Consider the following 13964-nt stretch of genomic DNA (forward strand, 5'->3'; position numbering starts at 1 on the left):
GCACCATTCTTCTTGTTTTTGCTCTGCAAAGCAGCCTTTTCAAGGGTTGGCTTGGGTGACAAAATGTCTTGTGTAGGCGTGGGTTTGTCTCCCTCTCGCTCTCTCTCCCTAAGATGTGTCCGGCATAGGCCAGGGTGCCACTCGAGGCCCAAACCAATTCTGGTTATCGCTTCTCGGCCTTTTGGCTAAGATCAAGTGTAGTATCTGTTCTTATCAGTTTAATATCTGATACGTCCCCTATCTGGGGACCATATATTAAATGGATTTTTAGAACAGGGAGATGGAAAAAGAGCTTGCTCTGTCCACTCCACGCATTGACCTGGTATTGCAGTACCTCCAGGAACGGTGCACCCCTTCTTAACCCAGTTTCCAAAAGCAGAACTCGATTCACCTGATTCATATTAGCCCGATTAGCGAATTGAAATGAATTTTTATCTAACACACTTTTTACTTGCTTTATTCATCCAAATAGCAAACTCATCACCACTCAACTTCACCAACTCTGCTATGTCCCGTGCAGTATCTTGTTGTCAGTCTAATCTAGATCATGTGTAATTGAATGGAATAGATCCCTTTTGGACAAAGTGGAGTCAGATGCTGCAGTGACCACAGGTGTGAGAGGATCTACAATTGGCATCTGGTGTTATCTCTCTGCTTCCACTCCAAATAAAGTTACCTGTTGTTACCTGAACGTCAAATACTAAGAATGGGCGGCCTATGAAAGAATTAGTACTTTCATTAAGTATACTAAACCGGCTAATTGGGAATAGACAAACTGTAAAAAGCCCTCTGAGAAAGCCCCTCTCTAACCTTTGTTAGTAAGCTTTTCTGTAGCCTGCCTGTTGATGTATTTTCGGTTTGAACAGTGCACAACATGAAGAGACGGAACACTGGCGGCTTGTCACAATGCCCCCCGATGACATCACAATAGCGCTGCTGCCTAGAAAACAAGCTGCGCAGAAGAAGTTGTTCTTTGGGTGGGAGGGTGGGCTAGTGGAAGGAGGGGGCAATCTCTTTTTTTCCCGGGTGGTAGGGGGATGACAGGAGAAGGGAAGCGGGTGGTGAGAAAGGTACAGAGGGCAGGGTTTGGGGGCTGGGAAGGAAAGGGAAAAGATTAGGGTTTGGGGATGATGAAAGGGCTTTCTACGGGTAAGGATGGCAAAGGGTGGCAGTGACGGAAAGTCAGGCAACCTGTCCTGTCCGTCTTTTTGTATCGTGAATTGGAAAGACTGCAAGGGGGAGGGGAGTTGCTTGCGCCCTAAAGGAGGAGTTATTCAGATTCATTGCAGTGGGCGGCGGCTGCAAAACGCACCATTCTTCTTGTTTTTGCTCTGCAAAGCAGCCTTTTCAAGGGTTGGCTTGGGTGACAAAATGTCTTGTGTAGGCGTGGGTTTGTCTCCCTCTCGCTCTCTCTCCCTAAGATGTGTCCGGCATAGGCCAGGGTGCCACTCGAGGCCCAAACCAATTCTGGTTATCGCTTCTCGGCCTTTTGGCTAAGATCAAGTGTAGTATCTGTTCTTATCAGTTTAATATCTGATACGTCCCCTATCTGGGGACCATATATTAAATGGATTTTTAGAACAGGGAGATGGAAAAACAGCTTGCTCTGTCCACTCCACGCATTGACCTGGTATTGCAGTACCTCCAGGAACGGTGCACCCCTTCTTAACCCAGTTTCCAAAAGCAGAACTCGATTCACCTGATTCATATTAGCCCGATTAGCGAATTGAAATGAATTTTTATCTAACACACTTTTTACTTGCTTTATTCATCCAAATAGCAAACTCATCACCACTCAACTTCACCAACTCTGCTATGTCCCGTGCAGTATCTTGTTGTCAGTCTAATCTAGATCATGTGTAATTGAATGGAATAGATCCCTTTTGGACAAAGTGGAGTCAGATGCTGCAGTGACCACAGGTGTGAGAGGATCTACAATTGGCATCTGGTGTTATCTCTCTGCTTCCACTCCAAATAAAGTTACCTGTTGTTACCTGAACGTCAAATACTAAGAATGGGCGGCCTATGAAAGAATTAGTACTTTCATTAAGTATACTAAACCGGCTAATTGGGAATAGACAAACTGTAAAAAGCCCTCTGAGAAAGCCCCTCTCTAACCTTTGTTAGTAAGCTTTTCTGTAGCCTGCCTGTTGATGTATTTTCGGTTTGAACAGTGCACAACATGAAGAGACGGAACACTGGCGGCTTGTCACAATGCCCCCCGATGACATCACAATAGCGCTGCTGCCTAGAAAACAAGCTGCGCAGAAGAAGTTGTTCTTTGGGTGGGAGGGTGGGCTAGTGGAAGGAGGGGGCAATCTCTTTTTTTCCCGGGTGGTAGGGGGATGACAGGAGAAGGGAAGCGGGTGGTGAGAAAGGTACAGAGGGCAGGGTTTGGGGGCTGGGAAGGAAAGGGAAAAGATTAGGGTTTGGGGATGATGAAAGGGCTTTCTACGGGTAAGGATGGCAAAGGGTGGCAGTGACGGAAAGTCAGGCAACCTGTCCTGTCCGTCTTTTTGTATCGTGAATTGGAAAGACTGCAAGGGGGAGGGGAGTTGCTTGCGCCCTAAAGGAGGAGTTATTCAGATTCATTGCAGTGGGCGGCGGCTGCAAAACGCACCATTCTTCTTGTTTTTGCTCTGCAAAGCAGCCTTTTCAAGGGTTGGCTTGGGTGACAAAATGTCTTGTGTAGGCGTGGGTTTGTCTCCCTCTCGCTCTCTCTCCCTAAGATGTGTCCGGCATAGGCCAGGGTGCCACTCGAGGCCCAAACCAATTCTGGTTATCGCTTCTCGGCCTTTTGGCTAAGATCAAGTGTAGTATCTGTTCTTATCAGTTTAATATCTGATACGTCCCCTATCTGGGGACCATATATTAAATGGATTTTTAGAACAGGGAGATGGAAAAAGAGCTTGCTCTGTCCACTCCACGCATTGACCTGGTATTGCAGTACCTCCAGGAACGGTGCACCCCTTCTTAACCCAGTTTCCAAAAGCAGAACTCGATTCACCTGATTCATATTAGCCCGATTAGCGAATTGAAATGAATTTTTATCTAACACACTTTTTACTTGCTTTATTCATCCAAATAGCAAACTCATCACCACTCAACTTCACCAACTCTGCTATGTCCCGTGCAGTATCTTGTTGTCAGTCTAATCTAGATCATGTGTAATTGAATGGAATAGATCCCTTTTGGACAAAGTGGAGTCAGATGCTGCAGTGACCACAGGTGTGAGAGGATCTACAATTGGCATCTGGTGTTATCTCTCTGCTTCCACTCCAAATAAAGTTACCTGTTGTTACCTGAACGTCAAATACTAAGAATGGGCGGCCTATGAAAGAATTAGTACTTTCATTAAGTATACTAAACCGGCTAATTGGGAATAGACAAACTGTAAAAAGCCCTCTGAGAAAGCCCCTCTCTAACCTTTGTTAGTAAGCTTTTCTGTAGCCTGCCTGTTGATGTATTTTCGGTTTGAACAGTGCACAACATGAAGAGACGGAACACTGGCGGCTTGTCACAATGCCCCCCGATGACATCACAATAGCGCTGCTGCCTAGAAAACAAGCTGCGCAGAAGAAGTTGTTCTTTGGGTGGGAGGGTGGGCTAGTGGAAGGAGGGGGCAATCTCTTTTTTTCCCGGGTGGTAGGGGGATGACAGGAGAAGGGAAGCGGGTGGTGAGAAAGGTACAGAGGGCAGGGTTTGGGGGCTGGGAAGGAAAGGGAAAAGATTAGGGTTTGGGGATGATGAAAGGGCTTTCTACGGGTAAGGATGGCAAAGGGTGGCAGTGACGGAAAGTCAGGCAACCTGTCCTGTCCGTCTTTTTGTATCGTGAATTGGAAAGACTGCAAGGGGGAGGGGAGTTGCTTGCGCCCTAAAGGAGGAGTTATTCAGATTCATTGCAGTGGGCGGCGGCTGCAAAACGCACCATTCTTCTTGTTTTTGCTCTGCAAAGCAGCCTTTTCAAGGGTTGGCTTGGGTGACAAAATGTCTTGTGTAGGCGTGGGTTTGTCTCCCTCTCGCTCTCTCTCCCTAAGATGTGTCCGGCATAGGCCAGGGTGCCACTCGAGGCCCAAACCAATTCTGGTTATCGCTTCTCGGCCTTTTGGCTAAGATCAAGTGTAGTATCTGTTCTTATCAGTTTAATATCTGATACGTCCCCTATCTGGGGACCATATATTAAATGGATTTTTAGAACAGGGAGATGGAAAAAGAGCTTGCTCTGTCCACTCCACGCATTGACCTGGTATTGCAGTACCTCCAGGAACGGTGCACCCCTTCTTAACCCAGTTTCCAAAAGCAGAACTCGATTCACCTGATTCATATTAGCCCGATTAGCGAATTGAAATGAATTTTTATCTAACACACTTTTTACTTGCTTTATTCATCCAAATAGCAAACTCATCACCACTCAACTTCACCAACTCTGCTATGTCCCGTGCAGTATCTTGTTGTCAGTCTAATCTAGATCATGTGTAATTGAATGGAATAGATCCCTTTTGGACAAAGTGGAGTCAGATGCTGCAGTGACCACAGGTGTGAGAGGATCTACAATTGGCATCTGGTGTTATCTCTCTGCTTCCACTCCAAATAAAGTTACCTGTTGTTACCTGAACGTCAAATACTAAGAATGGGCGGCCTATGAAAGAATTAGTACTTTCATTAAGTATACTAAACCGGCTAATTGGGAATAGACAAACTGTAAAAAGCCCTCTGAGAAAGCCCCTCTCTAACCTTTGTTAGTAAGCTTTTCTGTAGCCTGCCTGTTGATGTATTTTCGGTTTGAACAGTGCACAACATGAAGAGACGGAACACTGGCGGCTTGTCACAATGCCCCCCGATGACATCACAATAGCGCTGCTGCCTAGAAAACAAGCTGCGCAGAAGAAGTTGTTCTTTGGGTGGGAGGGTGGGCTAGTGGAAGGAGGGGGCAATCTCTTTTTTTCCCGGGTGGTAGGGGGATGACAGGAGAAGGGAAGCGGGTGGTGAGAAAGGTACAGAGGGCAGGGTTTGGGGGCTGGGAAGGAAAGGGAAAAGATTAGGGTTTGGGGATGATGAAAGGGCTTTCTACGGGTAAGGATGGCAAAGGGTGGCAGTGACGGAAAGTCAGGCAACCTGTCCTGTCCGTCTTTTTGTATCGTGAATTGGAAAGACTGCAAGGGGGAGGGGAGTTGCTTGCGCCCTAAAGGAGGAGTTATTCAGATTCATTGCAGTGGGCGGCGGCTGCAAAACGCACCATTCTTCTTGTTTTTGCTCTGCAAAGCAGCCTTTTCAAGGGTTGGCTTGGGTGACAAAATGTCTTGTGTAGGCGTGGGTTTGTCTCCCTCTCGCTCTCTCTCCCTAAGATGTGTCCGGCATAGGCCAGGGTGCCACTCGAGGCCCAAACCAATTCTGGTTATCGCTTCTCGGCCTTTTGGCTAAGATCAAGTGTAGTATCTGTTCTTATCAGTTTAATATCTGATACGTCCCCTATCTGGGGACCATATATTAAATGGATTTTTAGAACAGGGAGATGGAAAAAGAGCTTGCTCTGTCCACTCCACGCATTGACCTGGTATTGCAGTACCTCCAGGAACGGTGCACCCCTTCTTAACCCAGTTTCCAAAAGCAGAACTCGATTCACCTGATTCATATTAGCCCGATTAGCGAATTGAAATGAATTTTTATCTAACACACTTTTTACTTGCTTTATTCATCCAAATAGCAAACTCATCACCACTCAACTTCACCAACTCTGCTATGTCCCGTGCAGTATCTTGTTGTCAGTCTAATCTAGATCATGTGTAATTGAATGGAATAGATCCCTTTTGGACAAAGTGGAGTCAGATGCTGCAGTGACCACAGGTGTGAGAGGATCTACAATTGGTGACTCGCCCACCCCAGGGCTAGGGGACACCCGGTGCCGGGCCGGACTAGTCCGGTGGTAGTCAGTGGTGGCTGGGCCCGGCTCCGTGGCCCTGGTGGGTGTCAGTTGAATATGTGGCTGATGAGTTGAAGTTAATGTTCGTGACGCCACCTGTGGTATGCGGCTATTAAGCCGCCGCTGCTATGGGAGAACTCCGGGGTGATGTTATGGCGGCTATGATGTTACTGCTCCCCACAGGTGGAGCGATGCCCCGGGATACAGTTGGTGCCCGTGAAAGTCTATGGTGTTGTGTGGCTAACACGGTGCAGGGCCGACAGGCGAGGAAAGAACCAGGCACAAACAACAGTCTCTTTACCTTCTCCTCTTTTACTCTGGGAACAGTCCAGTCCTGGGAGACCGTTACAGGTGGTGATGGGGATCCGGTCGGCCTGGAAGTACTTGGGATGATCTTTCTGGCCAGCTGAGTATGAGGCCTACTCCTGTACTTTGCTTTGTGATGATAGGACCCTGCTTCTCTGAATCCAGCAATGGCCCTCTTCGCTGCTGGGACCGATGGCACGTCCCTTCTTTCTGTAGGTGGCTGCGCAGACCCTCTCTCTGGTGCTTCTCCGCTGGAGTCCACACCGGGCCCTGATGCTGCAGCTGTACCTTGGATGTTTCTGGGCCAGGGGCTTGCAGCTCTCCTGCCCTTCGGACTCGGCTACCAGGGACGGATTTTATACCCTGGCAACCACAGACTCCGATGTCTGAGTCTCTCTGCTGCCTCTCAGCTATTCCTGCTTCTCTGGGCCAAGCTGCTCCAGCTCCAGGCCCCAGATTCACAGGACAGCTCACTCTGCGTCTGTTCACTTTCACTACTCCCTTCAGACTGACTCCACTTCCTCCCTCTGGTCAGGTAGAGGAAGGCTCCCTGGAATTCCAGGTTCAGAGCTCCCCCTGCTGGCCGGAGGGAGAACTGTGTTGGGTGTTAAACCTGCTGGCCAATGGATCTCCCAATTACCTCCAGGCTCAGCATTAACCCTTTGAGAGGGCAATGCTGTTGTGGTGACCAGGTCCTAGGGCGCCACACTCCCCCTTAGTTAAATTCAGTACTCCCGGACTGTGGAAACAAAACATAACATGTCATACATTTCATCCCAATATGGGAGGCACATTCTCTTTAACGTTACAAATTCAAACAGTACTATAAGAGTCCAGTGTGGCTCCCTGCCGGGTGTCCATTACACTGCTCCATGGGGGACCCGCCGCGATAAAACCCCCAACGTAGGCTCTGGGCGTGCGTCAGAGCATTGATGACCCCACTCTATGCACGCCGGACGGGTTTTTCTTCAGGGGTGTTGAGCACACTGGTGCTAACTATAAACAATTTAGGTGTTGGCCACCCATAGTCCAGTGGCCCAATTGTCCAATTTCGCAATCACAAAAAAAAACATTTTGTACACGACATTACAGACTTTTCACATAACTATTTACATTCTAATAAATACTCTTTCTTTATATAGTTGATTCCCTATACCTTAGAGGGGGTTGTCCCCGAGTGCTGCGTTGAGACCTGCGTAGCTCTGGTGTTTGTCCCTGACTACTTAGTGTGTCTCCTATCTCAGCACTACCGGTAGGCCTAACCCCAATAGGTATGCATGATGATTGCCTATGTGGTCTAGGAGTCGCCAAGGGTATGACAGGTTCACCACTGACAGGGGGTTGATCCTCCTGTTCCACTGCTGGCGTGTCACCGCGTGTCGGGGCGGACGGTTCTTTGGGTGGATCCGGAACCTGTTCTGTTTCTGGCTCGACCAACTGTGGGAACGTCAGGACCGGTACCACTACGGCACCATTTATGCGGGTCCAAGTCTTGGGGAATTTGCCGAGGATCGTTTGTATCATCTCTTCCCCTTCTTCTCGAACTTCCTCCACTTCCCTTTGAACTTTGCACCGCTCAGGGCACGTCTTCAGGCGGTCTCTGGATATTGCTTGACAAGTCTTGCCTTCGTCCTTGCTTATGAGGCACACCTTACTGTTGTCAAAGTTGGAGGGGATAATGGTGTAGGGCTCGTTCTCCCACTGATCATCCAATTTATGCGTCCTCCGCTTCTTCTTGAGGACTTGTTCTCCAGGTGCTAAGGGAGTTGCTGGGGCCGTTTGATTGTACTGCTGCTCTTGTCTTGTTCTGGCTTGAGACAGGCTCCTCTCTACGCATTCCTGGACCTTACGGTACTGCTGCTGCCGTTCTGCATCCCAATCCTCTATTTCTTGAACCGCCTCAGGCGACACAGTCCCCATCTCAAAGTCTACAGGCAACCTGCCAGGTCTGGCTCGCATCAGGTAAGCGGGGCTGCAGTTGGTCGAATTTACTGGGATATGGTTGTACAGGTCGACCAGATCTGGCAGCTTCTCTGGCCATTGGTTCCTTTCTTCCAGAGGTAGAGTCTTCAGCATATCAATAACCACATGGTTCATTTTCTCGCACAGTCCATTGGTTTGGGGGTGGTACGGTGTTGTTCTGATTTTCTTACAACCGTACATGTTACAAAACTCTTGGAACACCTCCGCCTCGAACGCAGGGCCTTGATCGGTCAGTACCCTTTCCGGATAACCGTGAGGCCGGCAAAAGGATGCCTGGAACGCTTTAGCTGCTGTTCTGGCTGTCTGGTCCTTCACAGGCACTACTACCAGGAAACGAGAGTAATGGTCCACAATTGTGAGGGCGTACACATAGCCTGACCGGCTTGGTGTTAACTTCACGTGGTCCAGGGCCACCAACTCCAGGGGCTGCTTCGTAACAATTGGCTGTAGGGGAGACCTTTGGCTGGCATCATCCTTCCGCCTCAGGTTACACGGGCCACAGTCTCGGCACCACTTCTCGATCACCTTTCTCATGTGCACCCAATAGAACCGATCACGGAGTAGGGCCTCCAACTTCTTCCACCCAAAGTGGCCTGCGTTATCATGATAAGCTGCTAGGACCATTGGAGCATCCCTCTGCGGAACCACGATCTGCCAGACAAGTTCATTTGTTCGCCAGTTGACGTGTCTCTTGCAGAGCTTGCCTTGGTAGGTGAACAGTCGTCCCCTCTCTTTCCACAACTGCTGGGCTTCTTCTGGAGCATCTGGACCAAGATGAGTCTCAGCTTGTGCTAGCTTTTCTTTGACCAATCGCACCGCCGGGTCACCGTTCTGTGTCTCTTCCCAATTATGGTGGAGTAATGGGTTAACCGGGACCTCGTGTTGGCTCGAGCGCTTCACTCCCACAGCATGCTCACACTGGGAAACGCCCTGATGATGGAAAGCCGGTAACTCTATCTCTTCGAGTTCATCCAGGTCTTCTCCAGATTCGGGTAAGTGAGGCATTCTGGACAGCGCATCAGCATTGTTATTCTTCTTGCCAGCCCGGTACTTGATGGTAAAGTCAAAGTTAGACAGCCGGGCCATCCATCGCTGTTCCAACGCCCCTAACTTGGCTGTTGCCAGGTGTGTCAACGGATTGTTGTCCGTGAAGATGGTGAACTTGGCCGACGCCAGATAGTGTTTGAAGCGTTCAGTCACTGCCCAAACAATAGCGAGGAACTCCAGCTTGAAGGAACTGTAATTTTCTGGATTCCTTTCTGTGGGCCGAAGCTTCCTACTGGCGTACGCTATCACCTTCTCCCTGCCTCCCTGCACCTGGGACAAAACGGCTCCCAGGCCCACGTTGCTGGCGTCTGTATACAGTACAAACGGCTGGCTGTAGTCAGGGTAGGCCAGAATTTCTTCTCCCGTGAGAGCCCCTTTCAGCTGGACAAAGGAGGTTTCTAGTTGGCTGCTCCATTCAAATGGAGGGCTCTGCTTCTTAGCCTGCTTTGGTTGGCCCACCAGGAGATCTTGAAGGGGCGCTGCTATCTTGGTGAAACCATCAATGAACCTTCGGTAGTAGCCCACCAGCCCAAGGAACTGCCGCACCTCCTTTACCGTGGTGGGTCTTGGCCAGTCCTTGATTACGGTGACTTTCTCCGGATCAGGTGCCACACCTTCTGCGCTGACCACATGACCCAGGTACTGTACCTTTGGCTTCAAGAGGTGACATTTGGACGGCTTGATCTTCAGGCCATATTTTGACAAAGACTCGAACACTTCTGCTAAGTGCTTCAGGTGGTCTTCATAAGTCTTGGAGTAGACTATGACGTCATCCAGGTACAACAGCACGGTTTCGAAGTTGTGGTGGCCCAAGCAGCACTCCATCAACCGTTGGAATGTCCCTGGGGCGTTGCAGAGCCCGAATGGCATGCAGTTGAACTCGCAGAGGCCCATCGGCGTCGTGAATGCAGTCTTCTCCTTGTCCGCCTCTGCCACGGGAACCTGCCAATACCCACTGGTGAGATCCAAGGTGGAGAAATAGTTAGCTGACTTTAAAGCTGTTAGTGACTCCTCTATTCTGGGTAGGGGATAAGCATCTTTATGTGTAATGCGGTTAATTTGCCTGTAATCTACACACATTCTCATTGTACCATCCTTTTTCTTTACGAGCACTAGTGGAGCTGCCCAGGGGCTACAACTATCTCTGATAACCCCAGCCTCCTTCATTTCCCGTAACATTTCTTTGGCACGCTGATACTGTGCGGGGGGTACAGGGCGGTATCTCTCTTTAACGGGGGGATGATCACCCGTGGGGATTTGATGTTTAACCCCTTTCACCTGCCCAAAATCTAGGGGGTGTTTGCTGAAGACCCGCTCGTACTCCTGTACCACCCGGTAAACCCCATTCTTTTGGTGTGAGGGGGTGGAGTCGGTGCCCACATGTAAGTTTTGGCACCAGTCTTCCAGCTGCCCCTTGGAGCCCTTGTCTTCCGCCTGGTCGGACGGGATCAAGGGTTCCACTGCTTTGATGGTGTTGTTGCTGACAGTGTACAGTTTTGCTACAGTGGCGTACCGGGGCAATTTGGCTTCCTCCTCCCCACAATTCAGGACACGGATGGGCACTCTCCCCTTGCGGACGTCTGCTACCCCTCTGGCTATCAGGACTCCAGGCCTACTGTCTGAATACACCGGTTCTACCAAGGCATGGTAATCCTGACCCTTGAGGCCTATTGCTGCCCGACACCATATCAACATTTCACTTCTTGGGGGTATTGCAATGGGTAGGGGGTCACTTACCCTCACACTGCCAATTTCTCCTCCGGCCAGCTCCACCTGCTGCCTCCTCATCAGGGCTCTGATCTCCCTCTGTAGGGCACGCTGCTGCCCGGAGCTGGCAGTTTCAGACGCCTGCTGCAACAAAATTATCACTTCGGCAATACAATTTTCTATCACATTTGTACCAATGGTTACCAGCGGGTCAGATTCTTTGCGATCAATATCTACAATTATCATCCCCTGACATGGCAATTCCACCCGCCCCACTTTAATGGTTACTTCTTTATACCCAATTTGAGGTAAGGGCTGACCATTACTGGCCACAATTGTTAAATCATCATCTGGGCCATGGTCAATGTCTGAATCAGCCCAATATCTTTTGTACAGTTTATAGGGGATGGTCGTTACCTGGGACCCAGTATCCAGGAGGGCATTCAAAGGGATCCCATCCAGCACAATAGGAAGGACCGGTCGTCCTCCCACATACTTGCTGCGGCTGGGGGTTGAGCCGGGCTTCCTTACACCTGGGGGTCGGCTCCTGGCCCCAGGCTCGGCCCATTTAAAGGACAGTATCGTGCAATGTGGCCCGCCTGGCTGCAGCGGCGGCAGATCGGTTGTCCCGTTGAATCATACCGGTCTGTGTCTCTGCCTCGGGTCGGCGGAACCCTCCTCTGTCGCATCCATGGGACGTCATCTGGGCTGGAGGCCAACTCGATTTTTGCAGGCGATGGGGTCACTTGTAGGGACTGCACGATCTTGGCAAGGGCAGCTACAGTCTTGGTCAGCTCCTGGAACTGCTGTCTGAGCTCTGCAGTGGGATCCTTATCCAGGGACTGCGCCTCAGCCCCTGCAGTGGCTCGTGTTGCAGGCACCACCCCGGGGTACGTGATAGCAAGAGGCCGGAGGGGCACTGGGTCATTCGGTGTAGATTCTCTCAGTACCCGGATGGCCTGGTCCTTAAACTTTGCAAAGTCCAGAGCAGGGTTCTGCAGGACCATGATACGCAGCTGGGTCCTGTGGGCATCTGACAGGAGCCCCTCTATGAACTGCTCAGTTAGGAGTTTGTCTTCTTCACGTACACTCTCTGGGTCCACCTGTTTAACTGCTTTCAGGGCCTCTTGCAGGTTTAAGGCATAGTCCCTTATGCTGTCTGTGGGCCGCTGCTTGCACCCAAAGAATCTCATCTTTATCTCTGCTGCGGTGCGGGTGTCAAAAGTACTCTTTAGCTTGGCCAGTATCTGGGTTACTGTCCCTTTATCTGTATCAGGCCAGGACTTCACTTCACGCTGGGCTGCGCCGGCTAGCTGCCCCATTAATATGCCCACCTTCTGGCTCTCAGTCAGCGGATACACCCGGAATAAGCTGTGCAGGCTTTCTCTGAAGTCGCTCAAGGTATGGGACTCTCCGGAATACTGCGGCAGCCATTCTGCGCCCGGTATGTACGGCATGGTGATCGGCATTACCGGCGCTACAGCGGGGGATGGGGCGACGGCGACAGGGATCGCTTCGGCGGGCGCTGCGGCGTCTCGGGCTATGGCAGCCACCTGCCCTCCCTCTGCGTCGGACATCTTCCTCCCCCTTAGTGAACCTTACCAGGCTCCGTTCACTTTTCAAATTTCCTTCCGGGTCGCGCGGGGTTAACAGCGCTCTGCTCTGATGGCGCGCTCCCTTCGCGCTCTTTGTCAGGCACGCCCCCCTTCTTCCTGCGCTCAGTGAGGATAATGGCGGCGGCAGTTTTCAAACAGTGAAACACGCAGTAATACAGTCTTTAAAGCGCAATTATTCAGGCGCACAGTACCCGGTGGAACCGGGCACGAAATCCTGTTCGTGACGCCAAAAGTTGACTCGCCCACCCCAGGGCTAGGGGACACCCGGTGCCGGGCCGGACTAGTCCGGTGGTAGTCAGTGGTGGCTGGGCCCGGCTCCGTGGCCCTGGTGGGTGTCAGTTGAATATGTGGCTGATGAGTTGAAGTTAATGTTCGTGACGCCACCTGTGGTATGCGGCTATTAAGCCGCCGCTGCTATGGGAGAACTCCGGGGTGATGTTATGGCGGCTATGATGTTACTGCTCCCCACAGGTGGAGCGATGCCCCGGGATACAGTTGGTGCCCGTGAAAGTCTATGGTGTTGTGTGGCTAACACGGTGCAGGGCCGACAGGCGAGGAAAGAACCAGGCACAAACAACAGTCTCTTTACCTTCTCCTCTTTTACTCTGGGAACAGTCCAGTCCTGGGAGACCGTTACAGGTGGTGATGGGGATCCGGTCGGCCTGGAAGTACTTGGGATGATCTTTCTGGCCAGCTGAGTATGAGGCCTACTCCTGTACTTTGCTTTGTGATGATAGGACCCTGCTTCTCTGAATCCAGCAATGGCCCTCTTCGCTGCTGGGACCGATGGCACGTCCCTTCTTTCTGTAGGTGGCTGCGCAGACCCTCTCTCTGGTGCTTCTCCGCTGGAGTCCACACCGGGCCCTGATGCTGCAGCTGTACCTTGGATGTTTCTGGGCCAGGGGCTTGCAGCTCTCCTGCCCTTCGGACTCGGCTACCAGGGACGGATTTTATACCCTGGCAACCACAGACTCCGATGTCTGAGTCTCTCTGCTGCCTCTCAGCTATTCCTGCTTCTCTGGGCCAAGCTGCTCCAGCTCCAGGCCCCAGATTCACAGGACAGCTCACTCTGCGTCTGTTCACTTTCACTACTCCCTTCAGACTGACTCCACTTCCTCCCTCTGGTCAGGTAGAGGAAGGCTCCCTGGAATTCCAGGTTCAGAGCTCCCCCTGCTGGCCGGAGGGAGAACTGTGTTGGGTGTTAAACCTGCTGGCCAATGGATCTCCCAATTACCTCCAGGCTCAGCATTAACCCTTTGAGAGGGCAATGCTGTTGTGGTGACCAGGTCCTAGGGCGCCACATTGGCATCTGGTGTTATCTCTCTGCTTCCACTCCAAATAAAGTTACCTGTTGTTACCTGAACGTCAAATACTAAGAATGGGCG

The 13964-nt window shown here is 50.9% G+C and overlaps 5 non-coding genes across 5 annotated transcripts; all 5 read left to right on the forward strand.

The window, feature by feature from the left end:
* Window positions 1–165: 165 nt before the first annotated feature.
* On the forward strand, window positions 166–356 carry LOC142285279 (U2 spliceosomal RNA). The gene has a single exon (XR_012746695.1). It is a non-coding gene; the product is annotated as a U2 spliceosomal RNA (small nuclear RNA).
* Window positions 357–1473: 1117 nt separating this feature from the next.
* On the forward strand, window positions 1474–1664 carry LOC142285216 (U2 spliceosomal RNA). The gene has a single exon (XR_012746644.1). It is a non-coding gene; the product is annotated as a U2 spliceosomal RNA (small nuclear RNA).
* Window positions 1665–2781: 1117 nt separating this feature from the next.
* LOC142285281 (U2 spliceosomal RNA) lies at window positions 2782–2972 on the forward strand. Its single transcript, XR_012746697.1, has one exon. It is a non-coding gene; the product is annotated as a U2 spliceosomal RNA (small nuclear RNA).
* A 1117-nt stretch (window positions 2973–4089) lies between these two features.
* On the forward strand, window positions 4090–4280 carry LOC142285282 (U2 spliceosomal RNA). Its single transcript, XR_012746698.1, has one exon. It is a non-coding gene; the product is annotated as a U2 spliceosomal RNA (small nuclear RNA).
* Window positions 4281–5397: 1117 nt separating this feature from the next.
* Window positions 5398–5588, forward strand: LOC142285283 (U2 spliceosomal RNA). Its single transcript, XR_012746699.1, has one exon. It is a non-coding gene; the product is annotated as a U2 spliceosomal RNA (small nuclear RNA).
* The last annotated feature ends 8376 nt before the right edge of the window (window positions 5589–13964 follow it).

The sequence above is a fragment of the Anomaloglossus baeobatrachus genome, unplaced genomic scaffold (genome assembly GCF_048569485.1).
Source record: "Anomaloglossus baeobatrachus isolate aAnoBae1 unplaced genomic scaffold, aAnoBae1.hap1 Scaffold_597, whole genome shotgun sequence".
NCBI classification, from domain to species: domain Eukaryota; kingdom Metazoa; phylum Chordata; class Amphibia; order Anura; family Aromobatidae; genus Anomaloglossus; species Anomaloglossus baeobatrachus.